Source organism: Myotis davidii, unplaced genomic scaffold (genome assembly GCF_000327345.1).
Source record: "Myotis davidii unplaced genomic scaffold, ASM32734v1 scaffold419, whole genome shotgun sequence".
Classification (NCBI taxonomy): Eukaryota; Metazoa; Chordata; class Mammalia; order Chiroptera; family Vespertilionidae; genus Myotis; species Myotis davidii.
The window spans coordinates 3,193,985-3,217,459 of NW_006294998.1; the positions used below are offsets into that span (position 1 = coordinate 3,193,985).

Genomic DNA, 23,475 nt, shown 5'->3' on the forward strand with positions numbered 1-23,475 from the left:
ATCTTCACATGCATGACTTTTATGTATGGATGTATGTATATATATATATATATATATATATATATTTAAAGTAAATATTTTCTATTTGTGGTTGACATTCAATATTGTATTAGTTTCAGGTGTGCAATATAGTGATTATACATTTATACACTTAACTGATCACTCCAACAAGTTTAGTACCTATCTGACAGTATACATAGTTATGACAATATTATTTGCTATCATTCTTATGCTGTGTTTTACATCCCTGTGACAACTTTTATGACTGGCATTAGTACTTCTTAATCCTTTTTACTTTTTTCACTCATCCTCCTAACTGCCTGCCCATCTGGTGACTATCTGTTCTCTGTATCTATGAGTTTGTTTCTGTTTTGTTTGTTCAATTGTTGTTGTTTTAAATTCCATATATAAGTAAAATGATATGGTATTTTTCTTTTTCCATCTTATTTATTTTGCTTAGCATTATGCCCTCTAGATACATCCATGTTGTCACAATGGAAAATTTTCATATTTTTATGATGAGCAATATTTCATTGATATATATATACCATATCTTCTTTATCCAATCATCTATTTTTTAAAAAATATATATATTTTATTGATTTTTCACAGAGAGGAAGGGAGAGAGATAGAGAGTTAGAAACATCGATGAGAGAGAAACATCGATCAGCTGCCTCCTGCACATCTCCCACTGGGGATGTGCCCGCAACCCAGGTACATGCCCTTGACCGGAATCGAACCCGGGACCCCTCAGTCTGCAGGCCGATGCTCTATCCACTGAGCCAAACCGGTTTCGGCTATCCAATCATCTATTGATAGACACTTAGATTGCTTATGTATCTTGGCCTCTGTAAATAATAGTACAATGAATATACAAGTACATATATCTTTTCAAATTAGTGTGTTGGGTGTCTTTGGATAAATACTCAGAAGCAGATTTGCTGGATCATATCATAGTTCTATATTTAATTTTTGGAGGAATATTCACACTATTTTCCATAGTGGCTGTACCAATTTACAACCCCACCAACATTGCATGATGGTATCTTTTTCTCGCCAACACTTACTGTTTGTTGATTTATTGATGATAGCCATTCTGACAAGCGTGAGGTGATATCTCATTGTCATTTTAATTTGCATTTCCCTGATGATTAGTGATGTTGACCCTCTTTTCATATATCTATTGGCCATTTATATGTTCTCTTCAGAGAAGTGTCTGATCAGGTCTTCTTCCGATTTTTTAAATCAAATTGGTTTTTTGTTGTTGTTAAGTTATATGAGTTCTTTATAAATGTGGAATATTGACCTCTTATCATTGGCAAATATTTTCTCCCAATGAATAGGGTGGTGTCTTTTTGTTTGTTTTATTGCTTGTTTCCTTTGCTACACCAAACATTTTTAATTTGATATAGTCCCATTTGATCATTTTTTCTTTTGTCTTCAAGCCTATGTATTCTTCTAGGAATTTTATGGCTCCAGATTTTAAAGTATTCAATTCATTCTGAGTTTAATCTTGTATATAGTATAAGAAAGTATTCTGCTTTCCTTTTTTCTTTTCTTTCAGGAATCAGTCCAGTTTTCCCAGTACCATTTATTGAAGACTGTCTTTACCCCATTGTATATTTTTGTCTCCTTTGTCATAGATTAATTGACTAAATAGATGTGGATTTGTTTCTGAGCTCTCTATTCACTTTCATTGATCTAGATGTCTATTTTTATGTCTATTTGGATGCCTTTGGATAAATACCATGCAATTTTGATTACTATCACCTTATATTATAGTTTGATATCAGGTAGTGTTATACCTTCACTTTGTTCTTCTTTCTCAAGATTACTTTGGTTATTCAGGGTCTTTTACAGTTCCATATAAATGGTAAGATTATTTGTTCTAGTTCTGGGAAAAATACCATTGGTATTTTGATAGCAATTTCACTGAATCTGTAGATTGGGCATTTTAACAATGTTAATTCTTCCTATTCATGAGCACAGGTGAGCCTTCCATTTATCTGTGTCTTCTTTGGTTTCTTTCTTCAGTGTCTTATAGTTTACCAATTACAGGTCTTTTACCTCCTTGGTCAAATTTATTCCTAAGTATTTTATTATGTAATTGTACAAGGGATTATTTTCTTTATTCTTATTTCTGGTAGTTTGTTATTTGTGTATAAAAATCCAACTGATTCCTGAATATTAAATTTGTATCTTATTACTCTGGTGAATTCATTTATTAGTTCTAATCGTTTTTGGTGGAATCTTTAGGGTTCTCCCTCTAAAGTATTCTGTCATCTGCAAACAATGACAGTTTTGCTTCTTTCTTTCCAACTTGGATGCCTTTTATTTCTTTTCCTTGTCTGATTCCTGTAGCTCAGACTTCCAATACTAATTTGAATAAAAGTGGTGAAAGACTACATTCTTGCTTAGTCGCTGATCTTATAGAAAAAACTTTCAGCTTTTAGCATCGATTATGATATTAGCTGTGGATTTCTGACACATGGCTGCTTTTTGTTGAGGTCTGTTCCCCTTATCCCCACACTGCTGATAGCTTTTGTCATAAATGGATGCTTGACTTTGTTAAATGCTTTTTCTGCATCTACTGATATGATTATATGATTTTTGTTCTTCATTTTGTTTATATGGTATATCATACTAATTGATTTGTGGATATGAACCAGCTTGTACCTAAAATAAATCCCTGCTTAATATATTGATAATTTCCACTTGCTAATATTTTTTGATGATTTTTACATTTATAATTCATCAGGGATGTTGGCCTATAATTTTATTATTGATAGTGTATTTATCTGGTTTTGGATTTAGCATACTGGTGATCTCATAAAATAAGCTTGGGAGTCATCTCTCCTCTTGAAGTGTTTGGAATACTTTGAGAAATACAAGATTCAGTTCTTCTTCAAATATTTGATAAAATTCTCCTTTGAATTCATCACATCCAGCACTCTTGTTGTGGGAGGTTTTTATTACTGCTTCAATTTTACTAGGTATAATCTGTCTAGATTTTTTGATTATTTCTGATTCAGTTTATGAAGATTATATGTTTCTAGAAATACTAGTATATCCATTTTGTCCAGATTGTCCAAATTGTTGGCATATACATGTCCGTAATACTTTTTAAAAATTCCTTTTATTTCTGTGGTTAGTTATTACTTTTCATCTTTCACTTCTGGTTTTATGTTTTTGGGTCTTCTCTCTTTTTTTCCTAATGAGTCTGGTTAAAGGTTTGTTAATCTGGTTTATCTTTACAAGGAACCAGATCTTGGTTTTATTGATCTTTTGTATTTTTTATTTTAATTTTTTAGACTCCATTGCATTTATTTCTGCATTGATTTTTATTATTTCTTTCCTTCTACACACTTTAGGCTTTGTTCTGTTTTTAGTTCCTTTAAGTGTAAAGTTAGATTGTTTATTTGAGATGTTTCTTATTTCTTGAGATAGACCTGCGATGCTATGAACTTCCCTTTTAGGATTGCTTTTGTTGTCTCCCATAGATTTTGGGTTGTGTTCTCATTTTCATTGGTCTCAAGGTATCTTTTGACTTCTCCCTTGAACTCACTGTTAACTCATTCATTGTTTAGTAACATTTTTTTAGCCTTCTCATCTTTATCAGAATTTTTCTTGTGTTTGATTTCTAGTTTCATACCATTATGGTGAGAGAAGATGCTTGATATAATTTTAATATTAACTTTATTGAGACTTATTTTATGTACTAACATGTGTTCTATCTTAGAAAATGTTTTTATGTGCACTTGAAAAGAATAGAAATTCTGAAGCTTTGGGGTGAAATGCTCTGAAGATATCAATTAAATGTATCTGGTATAGTGTGTCATATAAGGCCAGTATTTTCTTATTAATTTTCTGTCTAAAAGATCTATCCATTGTTGTCAATGGGATGTTAAAATTCCCTTCTATGACTATATTACTGCCCATATCTCCATTTGTGTCCATCAAGATTTGCTTTACATATATAGGTGCGCCTATGTTGGATGCATAAATGTTTACAAGGATGTATACTCTTATTGCATTGCTCCCTTTAACATTTTGTAGTGTCCTTCTTTGTTTCTTACTATAGTCTTCATTTTAAAGTCTATTTTGTCAGATCCATCTCATTACTTTTAGTCTGTGTGTATCTTTAGTTCTGAGGTGGGTCTCTTATAGACAGCATATATATGGATCTTGTTTCTTATCCATTCAGATACTCTGTGTCTTTTGATTGTAGCATTTAATCCTTTATATTTGAAGTGATTAATGATAGGTACATATTTATTGTCATTTTATTTCTTTAACTATGTTTTTCTGTTTTATTTTGTTTTATTTTTTCTTCTTTCTCTTTTTTTCCCTTCTTTTCTTGGTCTTCCTTTTCCCTTTCCCCTTCTTCCTCTTCTTGTTTTCCTTCTCCTCTCCTCCTTCTCCCTCTCCTCATCTCCTCCTCACACTTATTTTTTTCTTTTTTGCTTTGGGAGTATGGATATTTTATTTTTTTAATTGTATAAAGTATTACATATAGTATTACATATGTCTCCTTTTTCCCCCATTGACCTCTCCCCACCACCTCCACCCCCAGCACATGCCCTCACCCCCTAGTGTGTCCATTGGTTATGCTTATATGCATATATATAAGTCCATTGGTTGATCTCTTAACACCCCCTTCCACCCTCCCTTGCCTTCCCTCTGAAGTTTGACAGTCTGTACTTCTTCTTTTTCTTTAAGAAGTTCCTTTAACATTTCCTATAATACTGGTTTGGTGGTAACAGTATTTGGTGGTGGTTACAGTAGCCTTGGGTGTAGGCCTTGTTTTTCATCACTTTGAATATTTCATGCCCATCCTTCTGGCATGAAATGTTTCTGTTGAGAAATAAGCCAACAGCCTTATGGACCTCCCTTGTAAATGACTAACTCTTTTTCTCTTGTGACCTTTAAGATTCTCTCTTTGTCTTTAACCTTTGCCATTTTAATCATGATGTGTCTTGGTGTAGGTCTTTTTGGAATCATCTTGTTTGAGACTTTCTGTACCTCCTGAACTTATATGTCTTTTTTTTTTCACCAGGTTAGGGAAGTTTTGGGTCATTATTTATTCATATAGGTTCTTGATCCCTTTCTCCCTCTTCTTCTTCTTCTTCTTCTGGTACCCCTATAATAAGGAAGTTGTTAGGCTTCATGTTGTTCCAAAGGTCCTTGAAAAGATCCTTCTTTTGTGAAACTTTTTTATTTTGCTGCCCTGATTGCATGTTTTATTCTACCTTGTCTTCCATAATGCTGGTTCTGTCCTCTGCTTCATTCAACCTACTGTTTATTCCTTCCAGTGTATTCTTTATTTTAGATATTATATTTTTCATTTCTGACTGGTCCTTATATATTTTCTGTTATTTTTAATTCTGTTGGTTATCCTTATTGCTTTGAACTCTACATCTGATAAATTGCTTGCTTCCATTTAACTTAGATTTTTTTTTTCTGAAGATTCTCCTGTTCTTTCATTTGGAGCATGTTTCTTTCTCTCCCCATTTTAGCTGTCTCTTTGTGTTTGTTGTTATGTATTAGATAGATGTGCTATAACTCCCAGTCTTGGTGGGGTGGCCTTATGCACTAGGTGTTTTGTGGGTTCCAGTTGTGCAATTTCCTTAATCACCTGAGCTGGGTGCTCCAGGAATGTCCCTTTTGTGGCTTAAGTGGGCATTCCTATTATAATTGAGGTTTGGGTGGTATTGGCCCATTCATCCCTTGGATTGACCCTCAAGCCAGCTGACTGTGAGGGCCAACCTTGACCACAGCATGTGAGCTGCTGTGCAGGTAACACACAAAGCAGAATTCATATCAGCAGGGTCTGGTGCCTTCTGAGATCTTCCTTTGGATATGTTGCTCATGTAGCTTATTAGATCCTGCTCTGATGTTGTCTGAAGCTGGCTACTGGGTGTACTTGTTCTGGGCCTTTTGGTAGGGACTCTGGTGCAGGTTAATGTCAGACACTGGCTATGATTGGCTCTGGACAACCTGTTTGGAGCTACAGCAATCCACAGTTTCGGCTATTTTTTCTGGGCCTAGGTGTGTGTGGGGGAAGGACCAAGCTGTGCACCAATGATGGCTTTTACCATCCCTGGGCTCAGGGGCAGGTCAGCAAAATTTCCAAAGCACCCTGAGATCCATTGCCATATGCCTTTGCCTACCACCTGCCTAATAGGCTCAGTCACTGAAAGGGTCTCTGGTAGGTTCTCAGTAAGTCACCAGGTAGGGGCAAGTGGTGTTTAACAAATTCATACAGGTTCAAACTCATTACCAAGTGCTGGGTCTGAGACCACTCAGCAAAGCTCTCCAAGTATATTAAATCTAGCTGCCACCAGCTGGGTGCCAACAGACTTTTGTCGGGGGGCAGGGTCTCAGTGATTCATCAGGTTGAGGCCAGAAGAGTTTATCAGGCCTAAACCAACCAAGATTTTGCCATATGAAGGAGGCCTCTGTCCTGATCAGATGTGCAAAGGAAACCTGACTCACGTCCTATAGACACACAATTCAGTCTATTCCTGATTGTGCAGGGGGAAGACAACAGGGTGGGGCTGCCTGGACTCTAGAAGGAGGGGCTAGTGGATTTCTGGTAAGAGAGAAGTGCTGGTCAGGCTGTGGGGAATATGGAGAATGTGGCTCCAGTCCCAGAGACATATAACTCAGTCTGTCCCAGAGTTTTCCTCAACCCTAGCAGGACACAGCCAGTAGGAGTTGGGTAGGTGGGGCCCACACCAGAATCCAGATAATGGGTCTGCCAGAAACCCAGAGGATGGTTCTAGTAGATCTCATGTGAGGGGGAAGTGTCAGTAAGGTTCACTAGTTGTAGGGTAAATGGCCCCCAACCCAAAGCTACACAACTCAGTTACTGACTCAGCAGGGCATACATTCTGCAGGGAGTCCAGAGGGTGAGGCTATTGCTTTCCTCCAGGCTGATGCCACAGGGAAAGTAGTGCTCAACCCAACAAAAATGGTGTCTGCAGTATGAAAAAATGATGGAGCAGAGGGATCCTGGTGGCTGTTCTTTCAGCTCTCTCCTTAGAGCCACAAACCCGATTCTCTTCACACAAACTCTTGTCTTTTTGCTCTCCCTCTGCCAGAACCACGGTGAGTGACTACAGCTACAAATGAGATTTTTTTGGCCAGTTAAAAGGGTGCCTTTGTTTCTAGCATACTGCTGTCTTTGCCTGATGGACAGAAACCCCACTGCTTTTCACAGCCTGATGTTATATGGGCACTTCTTCCTGGCTCAGGTGTTCTGGTGGGGGTTGGGAGGCAGAGCTTGGCTTTGAGTTGAGACCCCATGATTCTCCCTCTTGAACCTCAGCTGCTGCCCATGGGAGCAGGGCCAGTCTTTTCCAGTCTCCTCTCTTCCTTCTAGTCTTAATGTGGCTTTATCTGTAAACACTTGATTATAAGACCCCGCTTCACCTAGTCTCCAGTTGGTTATTCAGGATCATTGTTCTACAATTTAGTTGTAATCTCAATTTGGTCCTGGGAGGAGATCAGTGTAATCTACACCTACTCCACTGCCATCTTGGATGTCTCTATTTTTAGTATTCTTTTAATCACTTCTAATTCCCTTAACTGATATTTCCATATTCTTACTATTAGCAAGAATGTAAGGTCAGTTCAAAATTTATAAAACTACCTCTAATTATTCTTGACTTCCAGATGTAATGAAAGAAAAAATAGGAATAGCTTCCTCAGTACAGAAACATCTGCCAAAATTATGATTAAAATGTTATATGTACATTCATTCTATCTATAAAGTCTATATAATAGATTTTTCTATTATCTTTAAACCTCTTTAAAAATCAATGGCTTTCAACACACTTGCCTTGGTTAAATATTGCTCATGGTCATTTCAAAAAGTATTTGGGGCCTGAAAAATGAGTACAGTTCAGAAACTTCCACATATCCACATAACAAATGGTACACAGCATTTTACTAAGCTATTTGGAACTTGAGGTCCATGATTAATACTGCCAAAGAATTTCCTGGAGTGTGGACTGGAATATTCTAAATTTTGAACACAGTCCCCCAAATTTTGAGTACCTTTGGAAAATGGAAAGGAAATGCTGTCATTTATTTACCTTGGTTGTAATATTTTTAAAACCACTCTCCTCAGTAGGTTAATATTTACTAAGCAAATAAAAAATATTCTACTTTATAGCTAACATCAAAGTGCATTTAAATTTATTTTAATCAGTAATCAAATGGTTTATAAAAATAATGCTGATTTGAACACTGTGTCATTAATGTACCACAGACTAATATGGCCTTTCTATAATTATGACTCAAAGCCTAAATTCAGGCACCTCAAATGATATGACCTAGTTAATTACCTCAAGCAATTAAACTATTCAGCAAAGATGATTATGTAACATTTTAATTTTTTAAAATATCCATATTGAAAATTTAAGATCTCAATACCATTACCAATTGAGTTTTGTGTGTGTAATATCTGCATTCTTATTGTAGTACTAGAGGCCCAGTGCACAGAATTTGTGCACAGGGGTGGTCCCCTCAGCCCAGCCCTCTCCCTCTCCAATCCAGAACCCCTTGGGGGATGTCTGACTGCCAGTTTAGGCTTGATCCCAGGAATTGGGCCTAAACCAGCAGTCAGACATCCCTCTCACAATGCTGGACTGCTGGCTCCTAATCACTCACATGCCTGCCTGCCTGGTCGCCTCTAACTGCCACCCCTGTCAGCCTGATCACCCCTTACTGCCCCCCCCCGCCAACCTGGTTGCCCCTAATTCCCCCTGCTGCCAGCCAGGTCAGCCCCAACTGTCCCCCTGCCAGCCTAGTTGCCCTTCACTGCCCCCCATCAGCCTAATTGCCCCCAACTTTTCCCCCTGCTGGCCTGGCCACCCCCAAATGCCTCCCCTGCCAACCTGGTGGCCCCTCATGGCCCCTCCAGTGGCCTGATCACCCCATGCAGCCTGCTGTTCAGTCATTTGGTCATCCTTCACTACCCTCCCTGCAAGCCTGGTCACCCCACGCAGCCTGCTTGTTCAGTTGTTTGGTCATCCCTCATTAATCCCCTTGCTGGCCTGGTCGTATGCAGCCATCTTTTGAGGGCAGGAAGGTTAATTTGCATATTACCTCTTTATTATATAGGATTACTATATAAATTTCTTGCTCTATTTACCTTGATGTAATTATTTATGAGCTAAAGTCTTTAATTAACATTTTCTTTTCTAATTTTATATATCCCTACATTTTTAACTTTTTCCATATATTTTCTTTTTCAATCTTGTGATCATATTCACTTACTTTCATCGGAAAAGACTATAGAATATCTAATTTTGTATTAAAAAGGGCTAATATCCTCATGTCTAAAATTAATAAGAGAATAGTGGTATTATTTGGCACAGGTTAATTCATTTATTGTTTACCTTTACAAAGATTTGTGTAGCATCATGTAGATATCACAATTAGTATTTTCTTCCAAAAATTCTGTAATGCATTTGTCACAGAATTATGTAATCAAAATAGCACAAGGCAGCTCAAAGCCTTTTCTGAATGTGAATGCCAGAATTGGGCTTTTTAGAATAAATGAAGTGGTGGTGTGAACAGCTGGTGAGTACTCAAGTTTTCCTAAAGTAAAAGAAACTAATTGGGGCCCAACAGGGATTTTTTTTGCAGTAATCAGCTAGTAGTTTGTAGACAACAAAACCTATACCACTCATATGAAGCACCCTATCGAATATTTAAGGAAAACAGAATATTCTTGTCTTCCAATATACAGTGTTTTAACTTTAGTAGGCCTTTGTTAAAGCTCTCAGGTGAAAAATTGCCATGGGTTTTATTAGGAGGCAGTGAAGCATAAGGGCAAAGAACAGCCTTCAGCATCAGATATTTCTGGGTTTGAAGAACAGCTTTTCCATATATGGGTTATGAGACACTTTATTTGGTTCACTTTTAATCTCATCTGTTTAATAGAGATCACTATAATACTTCAGAGGGTTGTTGTGAAATTTAAAAGGGATAATATATGTAAAGTGCTTGGCAGAATAACTGAAATTTAACAAGCACCAGAAAACTATGTTGTTGTTATCTCTTTATATTTATAACTAGAGGTCCAATACATGAAATTTGTGCAAGAGTAGGCCTTCCTTCCTCCGACTGCTGGCACTGGCTTCCCTCTGGCACCCGGGCTTCGTCCAGTCTAATTAGCATATTACACTTTTGTTATTATAGATTAATAACATTTTGTTCAATTTAGTCCAGTAATGGTAAGAGAGCTGGTGTGCAAATAATGCCCATATGCAAAAACAAAATTTAATAATTTGGAGCACTATCAAAGCTATTTGAATAAAGAAAGACAACAGGAAAAAAAGTGTTAAAATTTGAAATATGTATTATGGTTAATAGTCATCTATTTAACTTGATGTTAGTTTATGGAAAGGAATAAATATTGTTTTAGTTATGCTTTGAAACCTGAGGCAGATTATCAAAATCAAGATGAGAGTCAGCTTTCCCGTTGCCACTGCTGGACTGTGTGCTCTCAGTTTGAGGTGAGATTCCCTGCGTTATTATTCTGGTATTTCTTGGCTTTGAATCCCTTTGCTCCCTTGTCAAAATTCAGTGTTGGCTGCATGAAAGCAACCAGCGTTTGTTTCTTCTGGCAAAGAGAAGTGGCAGGAGGGCGACTGGGAGCATTGTTTATAGAATAACTCAGCATTGGTGAACATTTTTGATCTTTAGGTTTTCTTCCCAAGACAAACCATGAGGGAAGTTGCAAACACTAAGAATCATTTCCTTTACTGTAGAATTGGAATGATAACAGGGTTTTTTTAAGGTGTCTGTTAAGTTAGCACAACTGACATTCTGACAACTGATTTGGCTTTTTCCTGAATGAACATACCATATAATGAATTTAAGTAATTTATTTTGAATGGGTAATCTATTTTAAAGGTGAAAGCAGTTGTACACATAAGTATACACCATATCAGCAACATATAAAAGCTATCATTTCAGGTTTTTTTCTAGTGGTTGCATGGACTGATTATGTATATGAATACATGTGTCACTTCTTAGTTGATACCCACTCAAGGTTACAGGAAGAAGTCGAACATCATTTCCAACAGGGCAAACACTGTTCCTTGAAAACATATGTAATCATTAAAAGAAAAATGAATAAAACATTTCCAGTAATCTGCTGCACAAGTTTTATTACACACTTCCCAATATTTTAGGTCTGAGGTGACATGCTTGCATATGTTAAAGCATTGAAAAGGAATTGCTTTTCTCCTTAAGAAAATGAATCACACTCATCCACATGCATACACACATTAAATAGCACAAATGCTTCATAGAGCTTCATATAGTCTTCTAGTCTAGCTTCTTTGCTAGATGTGGCCAAAGTATACAAAGTATAATATACTTAAGTAAATCCAACTGAATTTCCTTTTTAATTTTTTTCTATTTTTTAACTTTATTGAGGTATAATTGAAAAATAAAATTGCAAAATAAAATTGTAAGATATTTTTGAGTGTATATTAATGATTTGATATGTGTATATATCTAGGCTATTAGGTTTAATGCTGCAATTAACATGGGAGTGCAGGTATCGCTTGGAGAGCCTATTTTCATTTCTATTGTATGTACATAGAAGTGGGATTACTGAATAATAGGGTAGTTCTATTTTTTATTTATTTTAGGAATCTTCATACTGTGCATCCAAAGTAGCCACACCGATTTATATTCCCACCAACAGTGCATAAGGGCTCCTTTTCCCCCACATCTTTGCCAACACTTGCTATAGCTTTTCTTTTTCATGCTTGCTTCAGTTTCCTCACCTATGGATGGGTACTCTATTAAATAATATCATTTGGGACAAGAAAATAATTGTAGCTGGTATCACACAGTGCAGCTGGTATTCTTCTAATGAAAAATAGTATTTTCATCTTTATAAAATGTTGTTTTTTTAATTTATCTTTATTGTTGAAAGTATTACAGATGTCCCCTCTCCCACGCCCTCCCCCATTGATCCCCTCCTTTCAGGCCTTCACCACACCATTGTCTGTTTCCATGGGTTATGCATATAAAGTCTTTGGTTAATCTCTCCCGACCCCATCTTCCCTCTGCTACCTATCAGTCTGTTCCATGCTTCTATATCTCAAAATCTCTTTTGTTCATCAGTTTATTTTGTTCATTATATTCCACATATGTGTGAGATCATGTGATACTTGTGTTTCTCTGACTGGCTTATTTTGCTCAGCATAATACTCTCTTTAAGATATCTGAGTTTGATGTGTTTTGCATTCTTTAATACCTATAGTAAAAAAGGCATAGTGTCCGGTCACTGCAAAGTCTTGAACATATTATAAGACTTCTTCATATCAAGCTTGGATCTCACAAAGCATGTTTACTAATTGCGTATTGCTGCATATCCAGTGAGGTGGGACGAGGCTATTTTACTATACCTATACTAAGTGACAAAAATAAGAAGTTAAATGATTTTCTCAGGGAACTGAGTCAAATTCCACACTCACATTGAGAACCTCTCTAACTCTAAGAGCAAATTCTATGATGTTACACTTACATTTCTAAAAGGACACAGTGTTTGGACCTTTTCAATGTAGATTCAAAAAATATTTACATATGATTTTTAGAACTTGTTTTTCTTCTCTGTGAATTCAACTTAAAAAAAAATTATTCCTCATAGCCTGCTGTGGCTCAGTGGTTGAGTGCCAAAACATGTAAACAGCACATCACTGAAATTCCATGTTTAGCATTTGAAGAAGCACCAAACTGTATTTGTTGTTGTTTTTTCTGCATGGCTAAATCATTTTACATTCTCAGTGGCAATGTATAAAGACTCCCATTTCTCTGCCTTCTTGCCAACACAATTTTAATTCAAAATAATTACAGCCATCCTAGTGGGGTACAGTGGCATTTCATTATGCATTACCCTAGTTACTGATGATTTTGATGTTCTTAATTGACAATGTGTGTATCTTCCTTTGAGAAATAGCTATTCAAGTCCCTTTTTCCATTTTTAAAAATAAATAAAACATATTTTTATTGATTTCAGAGAGGAAAGCAGAGATAGATAGAAACACCAAATGATGAGAATCATTGATTACTGCCTCCTGCACATCCCCTATTGGGGACTGAGCCCAAAACCCAAATATGGGCCCTGATTGGAAATGGAACCATGATCTCCTGTTTCATAGGTTGATACTCAACCACTGAGCCATGCAGGCTAGGCATTCATTTCCCCACTTTTAAATTGGGGTATTTTTTTGTGGTTGCTGAATTGCAGGTGATCTTTAAATATTCCAGATATTAAAGTCATATATGATTTGCATTATTTTACTTCACACTGTAGGTTGTATTTTTTTAATTTCCGGATATAGTCCTTTGATGCACAAATTTTTTTAATTGTGATAAATTTGAATTTATCTATATTTTCTTATTGTTACTTGTGTTTATGATGCCATATATAAGACTCTATTGCCAAATCCAAGATTATGAAATTTTATTTCTAAGTTTTCTTTCAATATTTTTATGGTGTTTGCTCATATATTAAGGTAATTGATGTAAGTTAATTTTGTTATGGTGTAAGTAGGAGTGCAATATCAATCTTTTGCATGTGGAAATTCAGATTTCTCAGCACCATCTGTTGAAGAGACTATTTTTGCCCCAATGAAGGATTTGGCACTCTTGTCAAAAATCAATTGACAACACATGTGAAGATTTCTTTCTGTACTTGCAATTCTATTCCACTGATCTGTGTCTCTAATATATGCCAATATCACACAGCTTCATTATATTTTGAAATCAAGAAGTATGAGTAATCCAAATTTATTTCTCTTTTTCAAGATTTTTTTTTTGATTCAGGACCTTTTGCATATTAATTCAAGGGTAGGATTTTCCATTTTTGGGAAAAAAAGCTGTTAGAATATTGATAGGGATGTAATTGAATGTGTAGATCACTTTAAGTGCATTGACATTTTCACAATAAGTCTTTTAATCATGAACATGAGTTGTATCCATATAGTTCTTTAATTTTTTAAGCAATGTTTTATAGTTTTCAGTGTAGAAGTCGTTCACCTCCTTGATGAGATTTATTTTGAAGTGTTTTATGATGCAGTTGTAAAGGGAATTTTTTTCTTAGTTTTCTTTTTAGGTTATTTAGTGATAGTGTATAAAACGCAGTTGATACAATATAATACCCTACATAGTAGAATGAAGGCAAAAGGTACATGATGATCTTAATTGATTCAGAAGAGGCATTTGACAAATTCAATATCCTTTTATGATAAAACCACTCAAACAAGTAGGAATAAAAGAGAAGTTCCTTAAGATGAGGGACAAGACAATGATGTCTGCTTTCACCACTGTTATTCAACATTATACTGGCAGTTCCACCTAAAATAATTAGATGAGAGAAAAAAATACAAGGCATTCAAATTGAAATCAAAGAAATATAATAGTCCGTAGATCTTGATTTTTCCTTATAAGTTTGAAGTAAACTTCTAAAACTTAATGAACTAGTTATTAAGTAAATTGAGTTAGTTCTATTTTATAGGAAAATATAATAAACTTAAAACACTCCCTTTTTAAAATACCAGCCTTCCAAAGTTTATATTACAGGAAATAGTTGTATTTTACACCATCCTTCCCATGGATTTATTGCTCTGACTTGGTCTTCTGTAATGGTGGTTGGTCAGAACACAAAGGCATCCTGCCAATGTCAGTAAAGACTCTTCTTCTATTTTTGTTGTAATAAGATTGGAATTAACTACAAAAATGAATCGCCATTTTTAGTGAGGCTGTGAAAATGGATCACAATAATTTTGTAGATTTTCCTTTAGGTTCTGATCATGGTAAAATGCAGGTGCAATTCAAAGTAAATACTATATTTTAAATAAAAACATAGTTCTTATTTGAAAATTCTAATATTCTTAAATCCAAGTGCTCCATAAAATTTATCCAGGTGATTATCTATTAATTCATATTTACATTGCTTCTACTAACATCCTTTTCCCCGTAATTTCAAACTACTTTTATATAAAAATTTGGATTAGAATGGTTTTAGGAATTCTTCACCATGAGATCGTTTAATAAATTCAATAAACAAAGCGAGAAGTGTGTTTGGGGGATATAGAAGATGCAAAGATGGTGTGATACTGTTTTTAGTCAAAACTTTCTCTAGTGTGATATAAACAAACATATTTCTTATCAAAATATTAAAACCTGTCAAAAATGTGCAAGTCTTACACATTGAAAACTGCAAAGCATTTCTAAGTGAAAATAAAAAGACCTAAATAAATGAAGAGATGTATCATTCTCACAGACTAGAAAATTCAATATTGTTACAAACTCACTTCTTGCTAAATTGATCTGTTCATTCGATGCAATTCAAATTAAAACCCCTTTAGGCTAGTGTGGAAATTAACAAGCAGACTCTAAAAATAACACAGAAATGCAAAGGACCTAAAAGAGCCAAAACAATTTTGAAAACAAGTTATGTTAAAGGATTATTAATTAAGACTGTGTGTTATTGGTATCAAGATAAATAGATAAAAGGAACCAATAAGAATATACATATATACCTACATGGGGTGGAGGGGATAATGTTCACAAAAATACAAAGACAATTCAGTATAGAAGCAAATTGTTTCCAAGTGGTCCTGAGACAATTGGACATACATAAAAATAATAATCCACATCTTGTACTATGTGTAAAATGTAACTCAAATTTTATCATAGTCTTAAATATAAAATATAAAACTATGAAATGTGCAGAACAAAATAGGAAAGAATTTTTTTTAACCTCAGGTGAAGCAAAGACTTCTAGTATATGCCCAAATAAGCATAATCATAAAAAAATTGTAAAAAATGGACTTCATCAAAATTACTGACTTCTGTTTTTGAAACAATATTAAAAGAATAAAAAGTCAAGTCACATTTCATTTAAATATTATAAATAACATTAGAAAATTACAAAATATGTTAAATGAATAAATGGGCAAAAATTTGAAAGGATATCTCACAAAGAAAATATAAGGATGGCCTTCCCCCCTCCCCCTTGACAGGCTTATTTCAGTTAGCATAATGCTCTCCAGTTCCATCCATGCTGTTGCAAATGGTAAGAGTTCCTTCCTTTTTACAGCAGTATAGTATTCCATCGTGTAGATGTACCACAGTTTTCTAATCTATTCGTCTACTGATGGGCACTTAGGCTGTTTCCAGATCTTAGCTAATGGCAAATGAGCACATGAAAAATACTCATCATCATTGGTCATTAAAGAAATATAAATTAAAACCACAATGAGATTCCATTTCACACCTATTAATATATTCAAAATTAAAAGGACTCACAATCCCAAGTATTGGTGAGAATGTGGAGCAACTAGCGATAGTACTAATCATACAAGTACTTTGGAAATAAAATTTCCTATTTCTTATCAAGTTTAACACCTGCCATATAAAATCATTACATACCCTAAAGAAAAGACAACTATACATTCATATAAAGACATGTACAGCAATTTTCCTTACAGTAGCTTTATTTTTAACTAGAGGCCCAGTGCACAAAATTTGTGCAAGAGTAGGCCTTCACAGCCCCAGTTGCCTCAAGTCCCTACCCCCACCCACTGGTCGTTCTGGAAGGTCGTTCTGCCATCTGGTCTAATTAGCATATTAACTCTTTATTATATAGGATAGCCCACATCAGAAAGAACCTTAATGTCCATCAAAGGTGATTGAATGAACAAATGGTTCCAGTGATACAATGGAATACTACTCAGCAATAAAATTGAATGAACTGTTTATACATGCAACAGTATGAATGCACCTCAAGACCATCCTGCTTAGTTAAAAAAATATATTTAAAAAAGAGTATACATTATATGGTTCTATGTATATGAAATTCTAGAAAATACAAACTAATCTGTAGTGATGTGTGGCTGCCGGGTAAATGGGGTAAGGCAGACAATGAGAGGCTAGAGGAGATATTATGAAGAAGCATGAAGAAACTTTGGCAGGTGAAAGATAAATTTTATTGATTTGATTTTTTCACTATCTTGGATGTTCCACAAAAGTATACTCCTGTCTAAATCAAGTTGTACATTTTAAACAGTACAACATTTATACATCTGAACATGTACTAATTGTACCTTTTAAATGTTTTGATAAATTTATCAAATTATATACTTTAAATATTTCAGAAATATGTTTTAAAACTATCTTTGCCATCTTCTCAAATCTTAAATCAGATTTTGAAAGAGTGGGTTTTTTATTAAAAATAAACAATTTTATATATTTGGAAGCTTAGACACATTCAGTATATATTTATTTAGCACCTATGATATGCCCAATGTGATTCTAGGTTCTGGGAATGCTCAGTGAACAAAATAAATAATGATTCTATCTTTTGGAGCTTATTTATGATAGGAGGGATTAACAAGCAATAACACAATATAGAGCAATAAAGGTAAAGTGAATGGGACTGCTATTTTAGGGGGAGAGATTAAAGAAAGATTTCCTGAAGAGAGTACATTTGACCAAGATCATGAAAACGTGTAGATGAAAAACACAGAGGAGACCTTTCCAGGCTGAGGAATCCTCAAATACAAAATCCTGAGGCAAGAAAAATTGTGTTAAATGTAAAAGCAAGGAGACTAGTGAGACTAGGGTGGATTAAGTAAAAATTAAAGAGGATTTGGGGCAGGAAGTCAGGGCCTCATCATGCAGGCCTTATAGACTTTTGCATTTTTTTTTTCTGCATGTCATCTGAAACTTCTAGAGTTCTGTAAACAGAAGTCAAATAAATCCTATTGGGCATATATGTGGAGAATTATTTTATCCAGAGATTTGAAAATGGACTATATGAGAGCAGAAGAAGCCATTGGTGCTGGATTGGACTATGGTGATTGTGGTATTGTTGGGGGAAATGGTCAGGTTTGGAGTATATTTTGAAGGCAGAACCAACATGCTGTGCTTTCTGATTGGATGTGGAGTGGAAGAAAAAGTCAAGGATAATTCTAAGGTTTTGTGTCTGAGTACTGATGAATGGAGGTGACATTTTCTGAAATGAGAACACAGGGGAAGATTGGTTTAGGAGATAGATTCAAGAGTCTTCCTTTGAACTTATCAAGTTTGAGATATCTGTTAAGCTGGAAATATCAAATGAGCAATGAGCAATAAAACTCTAGAGTCCAAGGGAAAGATGAGAGCTGGGGTTACAATTTGTGAGTCCTGAACATATTGTGGGTAATTAAAACCATAGAACTGGATCCGCTCAAGTAGTTAATGAAAGTTTATAGAAGATGCCAGCCCTAACTGGTTTGGCTCAGTGGATAGAGCATCGGCCTGCAGACGGAAAGGTCCCAGGTTTGATTCCAGTCAAGGGCATGTACCTTGGTTGAGGGCACATCCCCAGTAGGAAGTGTGCAGGAAGTAGCTGATTGATCATAGATGTTTCTAACTCTCTATCCCTCTCTTCCTCTCTGTAAAAAATCAATAAATTATGTTTTTAAAAAAAGAAAATGCCAAAGACTGGACCCTGAACTATATTAAATTCCATATATTTAAGAGGAACAGATTTTTTTCAATATGTCTGTTACATGGAATTGTTCATTTTGTTCCATAGCTATAAAAGGAAAGTGATGGATGTAAGGATTATTGGGCAGGTCCTAAAACTAAGTCAGCTAACCCTTCAACTACTGGTAACTAGATCCATGCAAGACCTTGAGTTATATGCCTTCCCTCCCCGAGCTTCAGCTTCATCATCAATAAATTAAAACAATAGAACTTGCTTACCATTTAAGAAGGATGAAAAAAAAGGGGGGTGGGGGGAGTAAAACCAATACTAAGGTTTTGAGATTCCTTGGTTCCCTGGAAAGGAAGCTACAAGTTTAGGAAAGAAGATGTAGCTATATGGAGCATGACCTTGTCATCTCCAATGACCTCTAAATCCTTTGCAGCTGTTCTTGCTTAGCTTGAGCTTCTTATTTCTCAGCTCACTTTTCAATTAAGTTTATTATTCTCTAACTTGGCCAGAGATGGTTTGGTTTCAAAAACCAGAAAATCTCTAAAACTAGGTTGAGGAGAAAAGAGAATGTATGTAGAAAATCCAGGGTGTCTTACAGACCTCAAGGGCAGAAACAGGAAATGGCAGCCTCTTGGTCTCCATTCTAATTTCCTCTTCTCTAAATATACATAATCTGTCCTGACTTCACCAGCACAGTGCCTTCAACCCCTGAAATATGTAAATTCACAAGCTGAGTTTCCACAAATAATTGACCTAGTCTCTTTATGTCCCAATATCAAATCCCTTGGAGAGAGAACTTGATTGCTTAACTTCTACCTACCCCACCTAGTTTTACTGCTGTTGCGTTCTAGTTTCCCATCCCTGGACTAGTTAGCTATGACCAGGCAGGGGTGGGTTCATGGAGTGTAAACATGCTTGAAAAATTCTAACCTTAAGGTTGGGAATTTCAGATGATATCTCATATCTCATTAAAGAAGAATGAAGCTAGCACTGTCCTGAGGCTCAGTTACTTGGAGTGTCATCCTTTGCACTGAAGTGTCAGATCACGGGTTCAATTTCTGGTCAGGGCACATACCAAGGTTTGGTTCACCCTGGTGAAGGCATGTATGGAAGCAACCACGCAATGTCTGTCTGTCTGTCTCTCTCTCTTTCTCTCTCTCTCAAAATCAATAAAAACATATCTGTAGAGGATTTTAAAAAAAGGAGCTACCCCAAAATGGATCTAATATAAGAATAATTTTAAGCCCTAGCCGGCTTGGCTTAGTGGATAGAGCGGCAGCCTGCGGACTGAAGGGTCCCAGGTTCAATTCCGGCCAAGGGCACCAAAAAAAAAGAAGAAAAAAAAAGAATAATTTTAAAAACTGTTCTAAATTACCTATTTTTTGTTAATCCTCTCCCTATGATATTTTTCCATTGATCCTTAGAGAGAATGGAAGGGAAGGGGAAAGACAGAGAGACAACATCTATGTGAGAGAGACACATCAATTGGTTGCCTTCAGTATGTGCCCTGACCGGGGCATGATCAGGCATCGAACTTGCAACAGAGGTACATGCCCTTGATGGGAATTGAACCCATGACTCTTCAGTACATGGGCTGATGCTCTATCCACTGAGCCAAACCAACTGGGACCTCAATTACCTATTTTTAAATATCCTGATTTATCAAACCCCACCACACATGCATGCAAATGTTCAAAGGTTATTATTATGCAGCAGAAAATATGAAAGTAATATAAATCTATGATTTATATTTTCTAAAAGGCATAAGGATCTTTTCAAATATTTTAATTTGGGTACATAATTTTTTGTTGAGTATTTCATCGAGACTATATGATACATAAGGTAAAACCACCAAGGACATATTTTAGTTCCTGTTTCCTCACAAGTACAATACAAATTCTCCATGCAACTATGAGTGCATTTCTTTTCTTTATTCTTTATTGATTAAACTAGAGGCCCAGTGCACAAAAATTTGTGCACTGGCGGGAGGGGGTGTCCCTCAGCCCCACTTGTGCCCTCTCACAGTCTGGGACCCCTTGGGAGATAACGACCTGCTGGCTTAGGCCTGATCCCAGGTGGCAGAGGGCAGTCCCAATCCCTAGGTGCAGCCCCTGGTCGGGCTCAGAGCAGGGCTGATTGGGGAGTTGGGGCGCTGCCCCCTGTCATGCACAGAGCAGGGCGGATCGGGAGATTGTGATGCCACCCTCAGTCACGTTCAGGGTAGGGCCGATTGAGGGTAGGGGCATTGCCCCCTGTCACACACAGAGCAGGGTGGATCAGGGGGTTGGGGAGCTTCCCCCTGTCATACTCAAGGCAGGGTCAATGGGGAGGTTGAGGCTACATCCTGTCACACACAGAGCCGCAGGGCGATCAGGAGGAAGTTTGGGCACTGCCCCCTGTCACACTGATCCCGGTGCCTGTAGGCCTCGCGGCTCCACTGATCCCGGTGCTGAAAGGCATATTACCCTTTCACTGTATAGGATAGAGGCCTGGTGCACGGGTGGGGTACAGGATAGAGGCCTGGTGCACGGGTGGGAGCCAGCTAGTTTTCCCTGAAGGGTGTCCTGGATCAGGGTGGGGGTCCCCACTGGGGTGCCTGGCCAGTCTGGGTGAGGGGCAGAGGGCTGTTTTCAGGCTTGCGGGTGAATGAAGCCCCCAGCCTCTCCTTTTTCCCTTTTTTATTTATTCTGGGATTTATTTATGTTATATGGCTGTCACTGGAGCTGAGAGCTATCTTTAGCTCAGACCTCGGCTGCTAAAAGCAGGATTCTGGCATTTGCTTACCTTCTGTATTGGAAACTTTGTTGTGACTCCAGCTCTGAGATCCTGGCTGACTGAAGGCAGGTTTCTGGGGTTTTGTTTAGCTTCTATATTTGTAACAATGTTTCACACTGCAAGCTTACAGGCCAGCAAGGCAGGCGGGGAACGTTGGTTTCCTCTGTCACTGAAGCAAGCAAGCCTCATGTTTGCTTCAAGCTGCCTGGCTGCCGGCCGCCATCTTCGCTGGCAGTTAATTTGCATATCGCCCAGATTAGCCAATGGGAAGGGTAGCAGACGTATGGCTAATTAGCATGTTTCTCTTTTATTAGATAGGATAATATGTCTCCTTTTTCTCCCTTTGATCTCTTCCCAGCCATTCCCACCCCCTGCACATGCCCTCACCCCCCTAGAGTCTTTGTTCATTGGTCATGCTCATATGCATGCATACCAGTCCTTTGGTAGATCTCTTACTCCCCTTCCCCTGCCCTGCCTTCCCTCTGAGGTTTGACAGTCGGTTCAATGCTTCTCTGTCTCTGGATCTATTTTTGTTCATCAGTTTATGTTGTTAATAATATTACACAAATGAGTGAGGTCGTGTGATATTTATCTTTCTTCGACTGGCTTATTTCACTTAGCATAATGCTCTCCATATCCATCCATGCTGTTTTGAATGGTAAGAGTTCCTTCTTTTTTAAAGCAGTATAGTATTCCATTGTGTAGATGTGCTACAGTTTTCTAATCCATTCCTCTGTTGATGGGCCCTTAGGCTATTTCCAAATCAGCTATTGTAAATGTGCTGCTATGAACATAGGGGTGCATATATTCTTTCTGATTGGTGTTTCAAGTTTCTTGGGATATATTCCTAGAAGTGGGATTACTGGGTCAAATGGGAGTTCCATTTTTAATTTTTTGAGGCAACTCCATACTGTTTTCCACAGTGGCTCCATCAGTCTGCATTCCCATAAGCAGTGCATAAGGGTTCCTTTTTCTCCATCCTCACCAGCACTTGTCATTTGTTGATTTGTTGATGATAGCCATTCTGACAGGTGTGAGATGGTACCTCATTGTTGTTTTGATTTGCATCTCTCCGATGATTAGTGACTTTGAGCACGTTTTCATATGTCTCTCGGGCTTCTGTATGTCCTTTTTTGAAAAGTGTCTACTTAGGCCCTTTGCCCATTTTTGAATTGGATTGTTTAGCTTCCTTTTGTTAAGTTGTGTGAGTTTCCTGTAAATTTTGGAGATTAAACCCTTATCAGTGATAACATTGGCAAATATGTTTTCCCATGCAGTGGGCTTTCTTGTTTTGTTGATGGTTTCTTTTGCTGTGCAGAAGCTTTTTATTTTGATGTAGTCCCATTTGTTTATTTTCTCCTTAGTTTCCATTGTCCCAGGAGCTGTATCAGTAAAGATAGTGCTATGTCATAAGTCTGATATTTTTCTGCCTATGGATTCCTCTAAGAATTTTATGGTTTCCTGTCTTAGGACTATGAGTGCATTTTGACTGCTAGACTAAGTGTTCTTGAAAAAGTCCTTCTGAACATTATGCTGAATTTCTAAAAATTATATCTTTTGACCAATCCTATCTAATAATAGAGAAACATGGTAATTAGCAATACCTCCGCTACCCTTCCCATTGGCTAATCAGGGCGATATGTAAATTAACTGCCAGCCAAGATGGCAGCCGGCAGCATGAAGCTGAAGCTTGCTTGCTTCAGTGACGGAGAAAACCAAAGTTCCCCACTTGCCTTGCCAGCCTCTGAGCTTGCAGTTTGAAACATTGTTACAAATATAGAAGCTAAGCAGCAGAGGTCTCAGAGCTGGAGCCAGAGCTAGACCTGGCCCAGAATAAAAAAGAAAAGAAAAAAAGGATCAGTTGGGAGCTTCTGTCACCCACCAGCCTATAAACAGCTCTCAACCCCTCACCCAGACTCGCCAGGCACCCCACTGAAGCTTGCTTGCTTCAGTGACGGAGAAAACCAAAGTTCCCCACTTGCCTTGCCAGCCTCTGAGCTTGCAGTTTGAAACATTGTTACAAATATAGAAGCTAAGCAGCAGAGGTCTCAGAGCTGGAGCCAGAGCTAGACCTGGCCCAGAATAAAAAAGAAAAGAAAAAAAGGAGCAGTTGGGAGCTTCAGTCACCTGCCAGCCTGAAAACAGCCCTCAGCCCCTCACCCAGACTGGCCAGGCACTCC

General features: G+C 37.1%; 1 protein-coding gene across 1 annotated transcript in view; it reads left to right on the forward strand.

Annotated features, from left to right (window-relative positions):
• Nucleotides 1-23,475, forward strand: part of GPC5 (glypican 5) — a 1,306,619-nt gene that overhangs the window by 1,231,726 nt on the left and 51,418 nt on the right. The gene's annotated exons all lie outside the window — the stretch shown is intronic.